The sequence below is a fragment of the Hylobates moloch genome, unplaced genomic scaffold (genome assembly GCF_009828535.3).
Source record: "Hylobates moloch isolate HMO894 unplaced genomic scaffold, HMol_V3 SCAFFOLD_3, whole genome shotgun sequence".
In the NCBI taxonomy this organism is placed as follows: Eukaryota; Metazoa; Chordata; class Mammalia; order Primates; family Hylobatidae; genus Hylobates; species Hylobates moloch.
This window is the reverse complement of record NW_026652278.1, coordinates 83,849,194-83,865,087: the sequence shown is the minus strand read 5'-3', so window position 1 is coordinate 83,865,087 and position 15,894 is coordinate 83,849,194.

The following is a 15,894-nucleotide window of genomic DNA, read 5'->3' as shown; positions in this document are numbered from 1 at the left end:
GCTTTGCGCATCCCTCAATCTGTTATCCCCCCCCACCCACCCCCACAACACTTACCTAGGTCTTATCCTTCTCCAGAAAGTTCTGCATGTCAGAACTTTATGGGAAAGGGAGAAGACACATTTAAATTGCAGGCCTTCTCTGACCCTGTTTTTAAAAATACTGTTTATTAATATTGTCAAAAGTATAGGAGTATGCAAAGAAATAAATTTAGTCCCAAATCTCACCTCTCAATAACCCATATCAATGTTCATTTTTTTTTTTAAGAGATGTAGTCTTGCTCTGTCACCCAGGCTAGAGTGCAGTGGCGCAATCTCGGCCCACTGCAGCCTCCGCCTACCGGGTTCAAGCGATTCTCCTGCCTTAGCCTCCCAAGTAGCTGAGATTACAGGCGTTCACCACCACGCCCAGCTAATTTTGTATTCTTAATAGAGACAGGGTTTCGCCATGTTGGCCAGGCTGGTCTCGAACTCCTGACCTCAGGTGATCCACCTGCCTCGGCCTCCCAAAGTGCTGGGATTACAGGCATGAGCCACCATGCCCGGCCATATCGGTATTCTTTAAAAATGATATATTCAGAAGATTAGGAAAATGTAGATGATACAGAAAGTGTAAAATGAAAATAAAGCCGGCTGGGCACAGTGGCTCATGCCTGTAATCCCAGCACTTTGGGAGGCCGAGGTGAGCAGATTACCTGAGGTCAGGAGTTCAGGACCAGCCTGGCCAACATGGTGAAACCCTGTTTCTACAAAAATACAAAAATTAGCTGGGTGTGGTAGCGCATGCCTGTAATCCTAGCTACTCGGCAGGCTGAGGCAGGAGAATCACTTGAACCTGAGAAATGGAAGTTGCAGTGAGCCAAGATCGCACCACTGCACTCCAGCCTGGGCGATAGAGTGACACTCAGTGTCAAGGAAGGAAGGAAGGAAAAGCCTCCAGCTCTCCCTATTCCAGCCCTTCATCTGCAAAGCAACTGCTGTTATTATTCATTTGTTCATTTATATAAAAGTGCTTACTGAGCACCTATGATGTGCTGGGCACTGTTTGGGTTGCTGGGAATACAGTGGTGAGAAAGATATGTCAAGTCTCTGCCTCATGGTACTAGCACTTTAGTGGACAAGGCAGACAATAAACACAAATCCACGAAGTAAAATGAGGCAGTGGTGAGCTGTGAATGAAATGCAGCATGAAAGAAGAAAGTGGTGGGAGGGGGCGCTGTTCTGGGCTCTGACCTGAAGTGAGGGAGTGAGACTATGACTATCTGGGGCAGAGAGGGCAGCCAGGGCAAAAGCCAGGGCCAGAATTTCTTTGGACATGTATGATCTTGGTTTCATGTGTCTTTCAAAGTGTTATTGTTTAAAAAATGAAAAAAATGAAGCATATCTGCTGAAGAGCTGTCCGTTTTCATTACTGACTCTGTAAAATACACTGTTCTTTGTGTACTGTGTGTTATTTTGCCAGCTGCTGCATTAGCCTTCAAAAGTATTTGGAAAGTTAAGATGAACTACAATTTTTTGCAAAGTACATTCCTTTCTGTGGTATTTTTTCCTGCAATGGAAGCGTAGTAATTATTTTATGGAAATGTTAGCAATTCTATACCAACTTTGAATAAAATGAAAAATTTATTAAAATTTAAAAAATTAAAAATTTATTTAAAAAAAAGAAGAAGAATTTCCTCGATTTGTTCAAGAGCATCAGGAAGGCCAAAGCAGCCAGATCAGAGTCATGAAGGGGAAAAGTTTAGGCCCTAAGATTAGGCAGGACCTAGGATTTAAGCTGAGGGCAGGTGATTCTTATGAATTCTAAAGTTTGAGAATAATGGTTTGGTCAAACTCTCTTACTTTATAAGTGGAAAAACTGAAGGCAGATAGACGACTGCTTGATGCTTTGCCATGTTTCTCTTAACACAAAATATTCTCTCACAAAACAGATTTATTTCAGACAGAAACCATATATTAACTACCTCAATAATTCCAGTACTTAATACCATGCTTGGTTGGCAATAAGGGCTCAGTAAATATTTGCTGAATGTCAAAATCAACTGACCACAAATGTAGGGTTTCTTTCTGACAGAGCAGGATCACTGTCACCTCGGATAAACACGGCCACTTTAAAAGTTCCAGCTCCCTTTCTAGCCTCATGCATTTCAAGGAAATCACTTCTCTTCTACAAGCAGCCAGAAAAAGCAGATAGTAAAACACAAATAAAACAGCTCAGGCACAAAAAAAGGTGGGGAAAAAGTCTCTTGGGTAACCGCCAAACTTCACCCTCATTCAGTCGGCCCCAGTAAAACAGTAGGCCTTAAAAAGCACATTCCTTTCCCTTCAGGTGCACTAAAATAAAAAAGCTAAAAGCATATTCGGGTGGTATGCCTGCAACTGCAAAAAAAATGTATAAAAACAAACACACACCTCTCCCTCCCAAATAAGCACAACAAAGAAAACCCACAAAAGCAGTCCAAGCCTCTAATCAGCTCTCCCACCCTAAATCCTTAAAAACTTTTGGTCTGTAAAAAAGTGTGCCTCTAACCTAACTTGGCCAAAAGCTCTTCTCAGGTTTGTTTTCTCTAAAATAAACCTGTCTTAACTAGCAAGCCACCTTTTGTGTTTATTTCCTCTTTCTTTAATTCTTACACTTTCTGGACTCTCAATTTCTCTATTTCCTTGATCTGCATATCTGCCTATATGCTAGTATCAACTGTCTTGCTTGCTGTGGCTTTGTGGTGATAAAGTTTCTCCCTGACCAAATTTTAATCAGGCTCCTCTAAGCCCCCTTTTCAATTAAGCCTCAGTCTTGGCCCATAAGAACTGCAGACTCTGGGCCCAGCGCAGTGGCTCACACCTGTAATCCCAGCACTTTGGGAGGCTGAGGTGGGCAGATCATCTGAGGTCAGGAGTTCATGACCAGCCTGGCCAACATGGTGAAACCCCTTCTTTACTAAAAAAAAATACAGAAATTAGCCAGGCGTGGCAGCACACACCTGTAATCTTAGCTACTCAGGAGGCTGAGGCAGGAGAATCACTTGAACCCAGGAGGTAGAGGTTGCAGTGAGCTGAGATCACACCACTGCACTCCAGCCTAGGTCCAACCTGGGCAACAAGAGTAAAACCCTATCTCCAAAAAAAAAAAAATATAATAAAAAATAAAATATTAATAAAAAAGCAAACTGCAGACTCTCAGCACAAATTATTTCATCCACCTCCAACACTAAGAGACTTCAACAAACACTGTCGTTTCTAACAGTTCATGGCCACATCCTTAGGATGATGACCTCAGCCCCCTTAAGTTTCTGCCTAATAAAATTCAATGCTGCCCAAAGAATTTATGATTTGTTCCAGGCAAAACCTGAATATAGGCCCCCGAACCCCCTTTTCCTAAAGGATTTACTTTAGAAAACTGGCAGTTAGAAATCCTGTCTCTGTCTCTTGGAAATGTATCTTCTATAACACAGGAATGTCTTTCCCAAGGACCTGGGAGCCATCCTTTCGAAATGTAATCATTAGGTAGGACAGAGCCTCTGTCTCCCAATCTTGGTGGTAGGGTAGGACCCTGATATTGATAAGCACCAGTTCACAACTGGATAAGCACAAGTTCACAATCTGGTCAGTGTACTCATTGACCAAACCTCCCTCCCCTCAACTAGCATCCTTCAGTACTTTTCCCTTAACACATCCTAGCATTTAAAAAGCCTCCTGCCTTCTGGTTTCGTAGAATTCAGCTCAGTTAATGCTGAAGTGTCTCTTCCCCGCCACAGTAGTCTGAATAAAATCTGTCTTGACATTTTTGACAAGTGTCTGGTGCAAAATTTTTCTTTAACAATAGCAAGTGTTGAAACTGGATAGTGTGTTTTTTTTTTAGCTTTGTTCTTTTTCAAAATATTTAGGCTATCCTAGGTCATTTGCTTTTCTGTATAAATTTTAGCAAAAGCTTATCAATTTCCACAAAAACCTGATGAACTATTTTTTTTTGTTTGTTTTTGTTTTTGAGACCAAGTCTCACTCTGTCGCCCAGGCTGGAGTGTGGTGGCACAATCTTGGCTCACTGCAACCTCCACCTCCAAAGTTCAAGCGATTCTCCTGCCTCAGCCTCCCTAGTAGCTGGGATTACAGGCAGATGCCACCATGCCCAGATAATTTTTGTATTTTTAGTAGAGTCAGTGTTTCACCATGTTGGCCAGGCTGGTCTTGAACACCTGACCTCAGGTACTCCACCTGCCTTGGCCTCCCAAAGTGCTGGGATTACAGGCGTGAGCCACTGCACCCAGCCAGGAGTGACTTTTTAATTTTTCCCCTTGATTTCGCAGTATTTGGAATGGATTCATTTTCTTAGGAAAGACATTGATTTTTTTTTAATTGGCAGGAATTTATCAATAAATTGGGGGAGGACTGTCATCTTAACAATATAGTCTTTTAATCTATGAACATTGGATTATTTAAATCAGGGATTAGCAAATTTTCTGCAAAGAACCAGATAGTAAAAATATTTGTGGTATTGTGGGCTATATTCAACTTTGCTTTGTAGTGTAAAAGCAGTTGTTGGCTGGGCGCGGTGGCGGTGGCTCGTGCCTGTAATCCCACCACTTTGGGAGGCTGAGGCGGATGGATTACCTAAAGTCAGGAGTTCAAGACCAGCTGGCTAACATGCAGAAACCCTGTTTCTACTAAAAATACAAAAAAATAGCCAGGTATGGTGGTGCACGCCTGTAATTCCACCTATTCGGGAGGCTGAGGCAGGAGAATTGCTTGAACCTGGGAGGTGGATGTTGCAGTGAGCGGAGATCATGCCATTGCACTCCAGCTTGGGCAACAAGAGCAAAACTCCATCTCAAAAAAAAAAAAAATTGTGTTTCAGTAAAACTTTATTTACAAAACAAACGGGGCCAGATCAGGGCCATGGACCGTAGTTTGCTGCCTCTAATTTAGAACTTCTTCAATTTCTCTGAGCAAAGCTTTATGATTTTTATTGTAAGTCTTGCATTTCTTTCATTAAACTCATTTCTAAGTATTTTATTCTTTTAGGTGTTACTGTGAATGAAATTTTGTTTCCTTAATTTCATTTTCACATTGTTTATTACTAGTATGTAGAAATACAATTGACTTTTACATATCAGCCTTGTATACTTGAACCTTGTTTGCTAAACTCATTTATTAATTCCAGTAAAATTTTTTGGTAGATTACTTGGGATTTTCTGCATACAGATCATGTGGTCTACAAATAAACACAGTTTTACTTTTTCCTTTTCATTCTAGATGTCTTTAATTTACCTTTCTCTCTCTTTCTCCCTCTACCCCCTTTTAAGTTGCCCTGGCTATGACCACTAGTACAATGTTGAATAGAAGTGGTAAGAATAAACATTCCTGCCTGTTTCCTAATCTTGAGTGGGAAACATTCTGTCTTTCATCATTAAGTACATTAACTGTAGGTTGTCTGTAGTTGCCCTCTATCAGATTGAAGAAGTTTACTTTTATTCCTAATTTGTTGAGAGTTTTTATCATGAATGTATGTTGGCTATTGTCAAATGCTTCTGTATCTATTGAAATGACAATATGATGTCTTTTAATCTATTAATCTAGTAAATTACATTCACTGATTTTGGGGTTTTGTTGCTTTTAATTAATTAATTTTAAAAACCTCACCATATACTAGAGAAAGCATTACTTGATTTTTGGATGTCACACCAACCTTGCATTTCTGGGATAAATCATACTTGGTCATGGTGTATAATCTTTTATATATGTTGATGGATTTTGTTTGCTAATATCTTATTGAGTATGTTTGCATCTATATTCATGAGAGATATTGTTCTATAATTTTTGTTTCTTTTGGTGTGTTTGTCTAGCTTTGATATTGGGGTAACACTGGCCTCATTAAAGGAGTTGGAGCATGATCTATCCTTTTTTATTTTCTGAAAGATTTTTGTGAAAGACATATTATTTCTTCTTACCTTGTTGTGTCATGTCATATCGTGTCATGTCCTGTCCTGTCTTTTTGAGATGGAGTTTTGCTCTTGTTGCCCAGGCTGGAGTGCAATGGCATGATCTCGGCCCATTGCAATCTCCACCTCCCAGGTTCAGGTGATGTTCCTGCCTCCCAAGTAGCTGGGATTACAGGTATGCACCACCAGACCTGGCTAATTTTTTTTTTTTTTTTTTTTTTTTTTGAGACAAAGTCTTGCTCTGTCACCCAGGCTGGAGTGCAGTGTTGTGATCTCGGCTCACTGCAAGCTCTGCCTCCCGGGTTCACACCATTCTCCTACTTCAGCCTCCCGAATAGCTGGGACTACACGCACCCACGACCACACCTGACTTTTTTTGTATTTTTAGTAGAGACGGATTTTACCATGTTAGCCAGGATGATCTCAATCTCCTGACCTTGTGATCCACCTGCCTTGGCCTCCCAACATGCTGGGATTACAGGTGTGAGCCACCACGCCCTGCCTAATTTTGTATTTTTAGTAGTGATGGGGTTTCACCATGTTGATCAGGCTGGTTTTGAACTCCTGACCTCAGGTGATCCACCCGCCTCCACCTCCAATTTGGCTAATTCTTTATTTTGTAGAGATGGAGTTCTCACTATGCTGTCCAGGCTGCTCTCGAATTTCTGGCCTCAAGCAATCCTCCTACCTGGGCCTCCCAAAGTTCTGGGATTACAGGTATAAGCCACTACACCTGGCTTAAAAATGTATTTTTTATACATATGTCTTTGTCAAAATTGGGATAAAGAGAAACAGACTGGCAGTGGTATGCATTTCAAGGAAAACAGGAGAAAGCCTATTTACGTAGGAAAGTGAGGCTCTTAAGTACCTCATATACAAACATCATACCCGCTTCACTGGGTTGTGTTACCTGACTTGCCCCCTGAGCATTTGAACTTGCTACCCCCGATAGAGAATTGACTCCCTCATTTGCCAAAGAGGAATCTGAGACCTGGTGAGGGTGAGCACCTGGCCAATCATCAGTAAGCTCCTTTTCATCCCACCCACAGGCGGAGATTAGTAACCATGTCTGACAGGCATTTACTTTCCTCCTGGTGAGTAGCTGGAAAAGAGATTAGTTTGGAAATATTTGGAAATAGCACCGTTTGTCTCTCACATATCTCTGATCTGGAAGCCCCCTGCCTGCTTCACATCGTCTTGCCTTTCCAGACTGAACCAGTGTTCATTTTACATATGTTGATTGATGGCTCATGTCTCCCTAAAAGTTATAAAACCAAGCTGTGCTCTGACCACCTTGGGCACATGTCATCAGAACCTCCTGAGGGTGTGTCACCGGAGCATGTCCTCAACCTTGGTGACTTGGTGCTAACACTGTACTAAATTACCAGGCTGGTTAACATCTATTGGAACTTTTTGGTGCCAAAGGCTGTGGGAGACCTGAACACATTGTCAAGGGAGGAGGAAGGGGAAGGAGAAGGGCTGTGGGATCCCCCACATGAAAAGCCCCATGCTGGTGGCAGCCCCCACCTGCTGCTCTGGGGCTCAAAGTTGCTTAGATCTCTTCACTTGAGTGCAGATGCTGCTGGCCCTTTGGGTAGGTGTGTGAAGGAGGCAGCCCTGGCTGTAAAGAGAGCACGGGCTTGGCTGGGTGTGGTGGCTCACGCCTGTAATCTCAGCACTTTGGGAGGCTGAGGTGGGCAGATCATTTGAGGTCAGGAGTTTGTGACCAGCCTGGCCAACATGGTGAAACCCCATCTCTACTAAAAAAAAAAATACAGAAATTAGCCGGGCATGGTGGCATGTATCTATAATTCCAGCTACGCAGGAGGCTGAGGCAAGAGAATCACTTGAACCCAGGAGGCGGAGGTTGCAGTGAGCTGAGATAGCGCCACTGCACTCCAGCCGGTCGACAGTGCGAGACTCCATCTCAAAAAAAAAAAAAGAGAGAGAGAGAGTACTGGCTTTTGGGTCATTAGGCCTATTATATAACTGAATTGTGTCAGGCGTCTCAGCTGAAGCTCAGCCATTATAACTCCTGTGACCTGCATATATATGTCCAGATGGCCTGCAGGAACCAAGAAGTCTGGAGCAGCCAAAAAACCACAAAGTAAAACAGCCAGTTCCTGCCTTAACTGAGTAACCAAAATTAAAACATTTTACCATTGTGACTTGTCCCTGCCCTATCTTAGCTGATCAGTCAACTTTGTGACATTCTTCTTCTGGACAATGAGTCTTATGATCTCCTCACTATGTACCTTGTGACCCTCTCCTCTGCTAACAATAGATAACCACCTTTTACTGTAACTTTCCATTACCTACCCAACTCCTATAAAGCAACCCCTTCCCCATCTCCCTTCGCTGACTCTTTTCGGACTCAGCCCACCTGCACCCAAGTTAATTAAAAGCTTTATTGCTCTTACAAAGCCTGTTTGGTGGTTTCTTCACACGGATGTGCTTGACAAATTGGGGTCGGCTTGCCCAGTGCAGCTAAGTCCAGATATCCACACTGAGGTTGCAGCACTAGAAAGGAAGGTGTTTATTCAGAGCCCCGAGCAAGGGGGACCAGGCAGCTCATGCTCAAATCCTGACCTCTGTGATGGCTGGCAGATGTGAACCCTGAAAATTTGAGACAAGTGTCAATTTAGAAAGTTTATTTTGCCAAAGTTGAGGACATGCGCCAGTGACACACCCTCAGTAGGTTCTGACGACATGTGCCCAAGGTGGTCAGAGCACAGCTTAGTTTTATACCTTTTAGGGAGACATGAGCCATCAATCAACATATGTAAAATGAACATTCGTTCCGTCTGGAAAGGCAGGACAACTTGAAGCAGGCAGCGGGCTTCCAGATCACAGATAGGTGAGAGACAAGGGGTTGCATTCTTTTGAGTTTCTGATTAGCCTTTCCAAGGGAGGCAGTCAGATATGCATTTATCTCAGTGAGCAGAGGGATGACTTTGAATAGAATGCGAGGCAGATTTGCCCTAAGCAGTTCCCAGCTTGAATTTTCTCTTTAACTTAGTGATTTGGGAGGGCCAACATAGTTTCCTTTCACACAGATAAGGGTTTTAAAGGCAGGGGTACATTTTCAGGAAAGCAGAAGTTAGACAAAATTGTTAATCAGTACATGAAGGGTACACATTGGTTTGGCCCAAAAAAGGTGAGATATATTGAAGCAGGGGCTTACAGGTCATAGGTGGATTCAGAGATTCTTTGATTTGTAGTTGGTTCAGGAGGCGATGCCTCGCCTCAAAATTCGGGGTTAACAGAAAAGAGTATTAGCTTTAGCTCACGGGTGTGGCTTTCAGGAGCCTCCGGAAGAAATTTAGAATGAAAGAAGGTGGTCAGAGTGCAGCCCTTGGCTCCCTCTATCTGAGGTCTGCAGGCCAGCAGATCCGTTTGGTGGGGTCCACGTGGAGGTCCAGGTTTCTGAATGACAAACTCAACGACGTGTGTTAAGTTGTTATCTTTAGTTCCTAAAACTAAACATCTCCAGACTCTAACTTCCTTGGCTATTGTTTTGGGCTACTATTACCTTCCTGCCTAACAAGTTACTTACTTACTTCTCAGGGCTAGCTGGATGCCTGAAATTTCCCTTGAAGGCACTCAAGATTTTCCTTTATTTCCATGCTTTGTGGTGGCGTTGGGGTGGTGGCACAGGTCCCTGCTTCATCTCAGGCCTGGGTTTAAATTCTCGCTCTTTCTCACCATCTGAAAACCCTGAATAGTTGTTTCCATCCTGAAACCTCAATGCCCCACTGGTAAAGTCGGGGTGAGAAGGCCTGTTTTGTTGTGTTGTTGGGAAATCCCTGAGGTAATGCATGCGTGGACATGAGAGGCTCCGGCTCCCTTCCCACCTCTCAGCCCTCCACCCTAGGGTGGTTCTGGAAGGCACTGCTCATGGTAAGGACAGATTACTGGCTGGCGTTCTTCTCTCTGATTCAGTGGCTGCATTTACTTTGCTTGTGCTGTATGAGGAGAATAAAGGCCTGTGATGCTAGTGTAGATCAGTTCAGATATACTGGTGGGTACGTGGCTGCTGCCCAAGACTCCTGAGTGCCCCCACTCAGCATGTTGGATCCTGGTCCCTCCAGACTTCAACATCATCCAGAAACAGAAGGAGCAGAACCTGGCACAGTAGGGTCCCCCAGACTGACTTCTGGCAGCTGAACTGAAGGGTCAGTGGTTGAGCCATACTGGTTGTTGAACACTTTGAATACCACATCCAGAAAGAAAATACAAGCTTCCTGTCACCAGAGCCGCCTTGTGACTGTGTTACATTCAACACAAGACAAACATCAGCTCCACAAAAGGGAGCGGTCTCTGGGACAATCCATTGAAAGCCTGAGAGACAGGTAGTTCCTGGGCTCTTTGCATAGTTGCTCTAAGCTGTAAACACAATGATCCTTGACCAAATACCCTTTAATCCACTTGACAAACAAGAAGCTTCCAGACCTCCAAGGGGATGCCCAAGTCTCCCTTTTCTCTGGGACAAAACCTGGTTTTGTTTCTTAGGTTTCTCAGCGGCTAATCCCGAACATGTTTGCTTTTGCCCCATTTCTTTGTCCCAGTGTTTTTTTTCTGCTGTTTTCACACCTCTCTGGATAAGCTTTCCAAGTTCCTTACAGAAAACAAGAAAGATTATTCACCAGCAGTCTTCCTGGTCCCTGGCTTGTCAGCCTCAATGCATTCCAGTGCACTCTTGTGACGCCAGAGTAGCCGTGGCTCACAGCATTTACAGTGTTCTTTCTCGCTATTCTATTAGTGGCTTCCTTTTCCAACCCAGTTCTTTGCCTGGATCTCCAGGATCTCTATCCCACCATCACCCTCACTCCATGTAGGGGGTTCACCCTACAGCGTTTCTGTTGCTGTAAAAAGACCCTCTACTGCATCCTTTGGCGTGGAGAATTTGTCTTATTGTATTTTTGAAGCAAGAGATTATGCAGAAATGAATCCATGGATGGGGGCAGAGTCTGTCTTTCTGGTTTCTGCAGAGTGAAAACTCTCATAATGCCTGTCCTAGACTAAGCCCCTCAGTCCAGAAGCTGGTCCACCTCTGGAGTTAACACTTGAGCTGAAAATGTCTCTTTTTGCCAATGCTCATTTTAGTTCAGTTTCCAACAGAACAGAATCCTGACGAATACAGAAACGGGTCCTGTCACAGGGTATTACAAAGATTGGGCTCACAAAGTAAACTGCCAGGGTATAAGTGGACCTCAGGGAGGCTGGCTTTTGCCAGGCTGGGAAGTGGGCAGTCCTCGAACACTGAATACTTTTCCATCTGTCCCTTCATGCCTGCTTGTCTTGGGGAGGCTGGCTTTTATGGAGGGGTCCCTGGGAAGGAATGGGGGCCGATGGGGAGGGGAATGGGATCCGTATTGTGTATTTGGGGTGAGGAAGGGACCCAGAGGGAAAGTGGAAGAACAGGATCCGGTGGAGGGCAATGTGCAGGGTGGGGGTGGGGGTGCAGTTTTCACCTCTGGTCTCTGTGAGATACGAAGTAAGATTGTGTTCTGCTTATGAAGTAGGCAGTTGGGTGAGAGGTTTAAGAGAAGAGATCGTGGTTTGGAAAGGCTCTAGAGCAGGATGGGAGAGGCAGCGGATGGGAGATAAGTCATCAGCTTGAAGACTGGTGAGGGGAGCCCCCACCGATCTTGGTGTTAAATCAAGTTTAGCCTAAAGCCTTCTCCTTACATATTTTAAATTCACCCTAATGGTTTCTCTGTACAGAGTGAACTGTAAGCTAACTACACGTGTAAACAGGCTGTCACCTACTCTCGTACCAAGTAGCTGAGTCTCGGTTAATCACAGCAGCCAGACTTCATTTTTTTATTTTTTGAGATGGAGTCTTGCTCTGTTGCCCAGGCTGGAGTGCAGTGGCGCAATCTCGGCTCACTGCAAGCTCCGCCTCCCGGGTTCACGCCATTCTCCTGCCTCAGCCTCTCCGAGTAGCTGGGACTACAGGCGCCCGCCACCACGCCCGGCTAATTTTTTGTATTTTTAGTAGAGACAAGGTTTCACCGTGGTCTCGATCTCCTGACCTTGTGATCCGCCCGCCTCGGCCTCCCAAAGTGCTGGGATTACAAGCGTGAGCCACCGCGCCCGGTCAGCAGCCAGACTTCAACCACTCACAGGCAGCCAGCTGTTCAAACTGGACTCAAATAAGCCAAACACCACGCCATCACCAATCCGTCTGTTTCTGTACCTCACTTCTAGTTTCTGTACATCACTTTCCTTTTTCTGTCCATAAATCTTCGACTACGAGGCAGCACAGGAGTCTCTCTGAACTGATTCTTGCCTGGGGGCTGCCTGATTCACACAAATCGTTCTTTGCTCAGTCAAACTCTGTTAAATTTAATTTGTCTAATGTTCTTTTAACACTGGGAATGATGGCAGGGCACGGTGGCCCATGCCTGTAATCCCAGCACTTTGGGAGACCAAGGCAGGCAGATCACTTGAGGTCAGGAGTTCAAGACCAATCTGGGGAATGGTGAAACCCCGTCTCTACTAAAAATACAAAAATTAGCCGGGCATGGTGGTGCATGGCTGTAGCCCCAGCTACTGGGAAGGCTGAAGCACAAGAATCGCTTGTGCCTGGGAGGCGGAGGTTGCAGTGAGTTGAGATTGCAGCACTGCACTCCATCCTGGGCGACAAAGCAAGACTCTGTCTCAGAAAAAAACAAAAAACGAAACAAAACAAAAAACCTGGAAATGAATGGCAGCTCCTGCCACAGCATCAGCCCAAGGGCTGTGTGACTCCATGGATCTTGAGGTGTTCTTTGGGGCTTGTAGGGCTGACCCACAGGTGGGGATAGTGTGGCTATAGTCAAAGTTTAAAATCTCTACGTGTCAAAACATATCATTTGAGAGGTAAAAATGTAAATGAGGAAAATTTCTCATTCCTTAGTTCTAACTCCAGAATGGGTGGGCTGACCATGAAAAAAATCAGGGAAATATTTTAACATGTGTGATACTTGAAGATTAATATCTTTAATATTAGGAGCCTTAACTAATCTAGAAGAAAAATATAAATACCCCAAACAGAAAAATAGCTAAAGGACATGAGTGAACAGGGTACTCACAAAAGAAGAAAAACAATTGGTCAATACATATACAAAAAAATGTCTAGGCTGGGCACGGTGGCTCACGCCTGTAATCCCAGCACTTTGGAAGCCCAAGGGGGGCAGATCACGAGGTCAGGAGATCAAGACCATCCTGACTAACACAGTGAAACACCGTCTCTATTAAAAATACAAAAAATTAGCCGGGCATGATGGAGGGTGCCTGTAGTCCCAGCTACTCAGGAGGCTGAGGCAGGAGAATGGCGTGAACCTGGAAGGTGGAGCTTGCACTGAACCAAAATTGCACCATTGCACTGCAGCCTGGGAGACAGAGCGAGACTCCGTCTCAAAAAAAAAAAAGGTCTAATCTTGCCAATTAGCAAAGAAAAGTAAATTAAGACAAAACATTTCCCACATATCAGAGTAATAGGTGATAATCTAAGAGAATTATAATTTTCTTTTACCCAGAAATTCTACCTCTGTGATTTTTTTTTTTTTTTTTTTTTTGAGATGGAGTTTCACTCTTGTTGCCCAGGCTGGAGTGCAATGGTATGATCTCAGCCCACAGCAACCTTCGTCTCCCAGTTTCAAGTGATTCTCCTGCCTCAGCCTCCGGAGTAGTTGGGATTACAGGCATGCTCCACCACGCCTGGCTAATTTTGTATTTTTAGTAGAGACGGGGTTTCTCCATGTTGGTCAGGCTGGTCTCGAACTCACTACCTCAGGTGATCCACCCACCTTGACCTCCCAAAGTGCTGGGATTACAGGTGTGAGCCACCTCACCCGGCCTCTATGAATTTATCTTAAAGAAATTAGTGTAAGTGTGGGAAATTTTTATCTGAAGGACCTGGATTTCAACAGTGTTTTTGTTTGTTTGTTTGTTTGTTTGTTTGTTTGTTTTTTTGAGACGGAGTCTCGCTCTGTCACCCAGGCTGGAGTGCGGTGGCGCGATCTCGGCTCACTGCAAGCTCCGCCTCCTGGGTTCACGCCATTCTCCTGCCTCAGCCTCTCCGAGTAGCTGGGACTACAGGCGCCCGCCACCACGCCCGGCTAATTTTTTTGTATTTTTAGTAGAGACGGGGTTTCACCATGTTAGCCAGGATGGTCTCGATCTCCTGACCTCGTGATCCGCCCGTCTCGGCCTCCCAAAGTGCTGGGATTACAGGCGTGAGGCACCGTGCCCGGCCTCAGTGTTTCTAATTATAGAAAAAAAAGTCAGAAACAACCTGAGTGTTCAACAAGAGGTACCTGACCAAATAAATGATGGTCCATATCATTCCATGGAATAAAATGTAGCCATTAAAATAATAATCAGGGCCGGGCGCGGTGGCTCACGCCTGTAATCCCAGCACTTTGGGAGGCCGAGGCGGGTGGATCACGAGGTCAGGAGATCGAGACCATCCTGGCTAAAACGGTGAAACCCCATCTCTACTAAAAATACAAAAAATTAGCCGGGCGTGGTGGCGGGCAGCTGTAGTCCTAGCTACTCGGGAGGCTGAGGCAGGAGAATGGCGTGAACCCAGGAGGCGAAGCTTGCAGTGAGCCGAGATTGCGCCACTGCACTCCAGCCTGGGCCACAGAGTGAGACTCTGTCTCATAAAAAAACAAAAAATAAAATACAATAAAGTAATAATCAGCCCAGGCATGGTGGCTTATGCCTGTAATCCCAACACTTTGGGAGGTGGAGGCAGGAGGATCACTTGAGCCCAGGAGTTCAAGACCAGGCTGGGCAGCATAGCAAGACCCTGTCTCTACAAAAAAATCTAAAAATTAGCTGGGTGTGGTGGCACGCTCCTGTAGTCCCACCTACTTGGGACGCTTAGGTGGGAGGATCAAATGAATCTAGGAATTGGAGGTAACAGTGAGCTATAATGGTGCCACTGCACTCCAGCCTGGGCAGCAGAGCAAGACTATGTCTTTAAAAAAAATTAAAATAAATAAAAAGAAAAATAAATAATTAAAAGAAAAATAAGTTGGTTCCATCTATAAGGATGACGGTTGAGGTAGGATCAACACTGAAAACTGATCAGGCAGGTTTGGACAGAGCTGGCTGTCACACACCCGGACAGCACTGCTTATTTCATTTGCCTTCCTCCCTGTGGGCAGCTGGCCACACCTGCTCTGAGCATCTGTTTCTCAACCCCTAGGGAGCAGTAGATGAGCTCATTTCGGCAGTGGTATGGGTTGGTCTTGCCAGGATACTTTTTACTTGGGAATACCTGAGATAACCCAGGTGAAATCCTGTTCTGGGCAGCTGCTTTGCGCCAGGCACCCTGCTGGTCACTGGAAGGCACACTGACAGGAATAGGTCACAGTCACCGTCTGGGTCACAAAGTTCTTACTTTTTTTTTTTTTTGAGACAGAGTCTCGCTGTCGCCCAGGCTGGAGTGCAGTGGCGCGATTTCGGCTCACTGCAGGCTCCGCCCCCCGGGGTTCACGCCATTCTCCTGCCTCAGCCTCCTGAGTAGCTGGGACTACAGGCGTGCGCCACCTCGCCCGGCTAATTTTTTGTGTTTTTAGTAGAGACGGGGTTTCACCCCGTTAGCCAGGATGGTCTCCATCTTCTGGGTCACAGAGTTCTTAATTGCAAACAATAGAATTTGCTGTAGGTCATTTGAGGTGGAAAGAGATTTGTTAGAGAATTCAAGCCTCTACTAAAGGCCAGAGACACAGGCTTTCTTGGCACAAGTTCAGGTAGAGCACTGAAACCACACTGCTGCTTGTCTCCAGCGAGACCACCCTGCTACCAGTCACAGTCACAGCCCCCACGCACTGACACTGCACACTGGACTCCAGAAACCCTTGCCCTAAGAGCCAGAACCCTCCACACCATCATTCCTAGGGAGATTCTGCGTGATGCCAGTGTCCTTGGACCCTCTCTGAAGAGGGCTTGTTGAGAGGAG